This window comes from Cavia porcellus, unplaced genomic scaffold, assembly GCF_034190915.1.
Source record: "Cavia porcellus strain 051 isolate PalLab524CR breed Dunkin Hartley unplaced genomic scaffold, mCavPor4.1 scaffold_8, whole genome shotgun sequence".
Classification (NCBI taxonomy): Eukaryota; Metazoa; Chordata; class Mammalia; order Rodentia; family Caviidae; genus Cavia; species Cavia porcellus.
Window position 1 is genome coordinate 43,818,189 of NW_026947491.1, and position 3,359 is coordinate 43,821,547.

General features: G+C 42.8%; 1 pseudogene; it reads right to left on the reverse strand.

Annotated features, from left to right (window-relative positions):
* Nucleotides 1–510: 510 nt before the first annotated feature.
* Nucleotides 511–2,160, reverse strand: LOC111758614 (keratin, type II cytoskeletal 6A-like; annotated as a pseudogene).
* Between the last annotated feature and the right edge of the window lie 1,199 nt (nt 2,161–3,359).

Below are 3,359 nucleotides of genomic sequence, written 5' to 3' on the forward strand. Positions count from 1 at the left end.
CTCCCCATGATGTGTTATTTTGGCATCTGAGTTGTCTGTCTTAGGGAGCCTCTGTAGTCTGCTCTTATCTATCCGCCATCTTTACTGGAAGCCCCTGGAAAAGTTGATTTTATATGAATGATGAATACTGTACCACTGAATCACAGATAATGTTGATTAGGAGATCACAGATTGTCAAGTTCTCTTAGAAACTGATGCTACTCTGTAGTGCATTTTGGGAATTAATATTCAGGTTGGCATAAACAAAGATGATTATGTCCTTGTCTGCAGGAGCTGTCCTCTTGTCTCTGATTTGTTCTGCTTTCTATAAGTGGGGATAAAGCCTATAAATGTCAACTCTAATAGTATAGTAAACAGTGTCTGGGAGGAGCCAGATTTATTTGTGTACATTTTATGTACATAACACACCCATGGAGTCAAAAATCTGGTATTCAGGACATGGCATATAGATTTCTCAACAGTCAGCACATCACAACTCATCTTGGTCTTCTACCAGCATTAGGCTTCAGCCTAGCTCCTCTGAGTGATTTCCTCATATTGGGCTTCAGCAATAATGCTGCCTAGATCCAGGTTATGGTTGCTGTCCATAGACAGGACCATGGAGATATCTGACATGTGGGCTTGCATCTGAGGCAGTTCCTACAGAACAGAAGATGCTAAGGTGTGGAAGTTCCCAAGTGGATCTGTTTTTCCCCACAGTGCCCAGTCCTGAGCATACAGAATCTTGGGGCCATACTATTGTGTTTTGGTCTGGATGTAATAGCCCAAGGGCAATGAGACTATGGTATAGTGCTGTTTTTCTATTAAGACAAGAGGCGGTTATGTATGAGGATTTTTTCCCCTAAATTAAAGCCTCAGCATTTAAGTTTAATTTTAGTGTTGGCAGTTTGTGATAAAACAAGTGGTTTTGGGTTACAGTTTGGGCACTGGGTCTCTAAAAGTTTTGCCATCACTGCCATAGACCATTGAAGGCTTTTCACTCTCAGTGGATTTCCATGTTTTATCTCTGCATTCAAAATGCAATCAAAAATATGTTTTAAAAACAATTAAATGGTCTGATATATTGTTCAGGTTTTCCTGATTGATAGGATTTCATATACACGGGATGTTAATATTTCCTAATGATTAGGTTCCTCTCTAATCCTCCCTTTTAGTGCATGTGTCTATTCTAAAATAATTCTAACTTCAGGATAATTCTCCATTTCTGGAATAAATCATCATTTAAAACACTGTGTAAAGGGCTCTAATGTTTCTAATTGAGTCAGAAAATCCGTTCCTTTTTTGCTTTGGCTTCCCCCCCCCATAATCTGACCCTAGAGTAAAATTGCCAACTCAAATATCACTGACATTTATTGTATTTCTCAGATCTTTATGAGGGGAGAGCTAACTCTTCTCACTGCCTTGCTGCTTCCCCGGTGCTTCTCAATATGAAGAGTTCATGGTCCCAACCAGGAGTAAGGGCTAGGAAATTCAGATGTTCTAAATGGTTTTCATCTCTTGTTGCCCATCACTATGGGGCCATTTCATGTCCAAGGAGGCTACTCTCTCTTGTAGTCTTCCCTGGTGAGGGTTTGTTGTGTCTCAACTGGGGACAGTAAAGTGCCCTGTGGAAGGATAGGTCTCTTGCCTCACACTGTCAATGAAAGAGGCAAACTTGCTGTTGAGGATCTTGATCTGCTCATGCTCCTTGGCCTTTATCAGCTGGAGGGTGGGTCAATTTCCAGGTTCGGAAGAGTGAGGGGACTCTGGTAACTGTGACCTCTTGGATGCCTGCAGAAGGGTATACAGGGAAACCAGCACCCCCATAGCTGCCACCAAACTCAGTCCCAATGCCTGGAGCCCAACTGCTACCAGATTCACCACCAAAATCAAATCTCCTCCTGATTCCACCTGAAAAATCACCTCCAACTCTGATCCTATCTACCTCTAATGGCACAGCTGTTCCCTCTGATGGAAATCCTATTGGAGTCCCCAAGGCCATAGAGGTTTGCTGTCAAAACCAGCTCTTCTACATGCTGTCTGAATGCTGCCTTTGCCTCTGAAGTGGCACATGGAGACATTAACGAAGCCAGAATGGCTGAGCCCAGGTGCTCTGGCTGAACAGGCACTGAAGCCACTGTGACTGGTACTCTGGCTCCTTATGGTGATTTTGCTATACATGCTTCCTGGATTTGAGAAGGCTGAGGAATGTTGCAAGGTACAGGCAGAGCTGAGAGGAACACAAGAAAGAGATGACTGGGCAGTAGCCTTTATATGTGGTATAGATGCATTGAGTTGAGTCCTGGAAGGTGAGTTGGTAGTTTGGGAGGGCTGGGTTTGCAAGCAATGAGCTCATACCCAGACTGTTAAGAAAATTATAAAATATAGAGATTGAATTTTTGGCTTCCTCTAATCAGGGAAATTCTTCTGCTCCCAGGTTTGAGTTAATCTCAGTATAAGTAGTCTGTTCTTAATTCACTGTGTTGATGGGTTAGTCCTAACAAAGGTTCTATTGTAAATGATGAACTATCTATTGCATATTCCTTTAGACATTATTGTTTTCTGCAACAATTGCAAATGTTAGGCATAACTTGTTTTCCCTTTTGTGTAACTTGTGACAAACACAGAGTAGTACAAGAAAATGTAATTGAATTCTATATACCTGTCACCCAGTTTTAACAATTATGCTATGGCAAATCTTGTTTCTTCAATATGTCCTTTCTAGTCTCTCCCAACTAACAAATATTTTGAAAGCAAATTGCATAGATCATATTATTTTTTGATAAATAATTCTGCATTACTATCAAAATAAGGCACGTTAGAATATAACTAAATGTCATTTGCATGTCTTAAAAATTCTTGCATTTATCATTAATAATAATTGCTTACTCAATCAAAATATCCCTATTTTCAGGGCAGCCAGGATGGGCAGAGAGAACCAGACATATCTGCCTCTGCCTGCTGGCTGCTGCCAACAGAAAGCTCCTTCCTGTAGGCAACCAGTATGAGCAGAGAGAGCCAGCAGATCCACCTCTGCTTGCCAGCTGCTGCCACTGGGAGCTGCATCCTGCAAGCAGCTAGCACAGGCAGAGAGAAACAGCAGATTGACCTCTTCCTGCAGGCCACTGACAGTAGAAGGCTTGCTTCCTGTGGGCAACTAGTGGGAGCAGTGACACACAGCCAGGTAAATCCTGTGCACCCCACCAGCAGGCCACCATTGGAGGTCCTTGCTTCCTTCAAGGAGCCAGCACCCACCTGGAGAAATCAAATATACCCTTGTGTGCCTGCCACCATCATGGGAGTCCCAGTGTAGGTATTCAAGCTGAGAAAAGCAGCCCCATGACCATGGCCACCAAGGAAGCCCCAGTGTAACTGTAAGG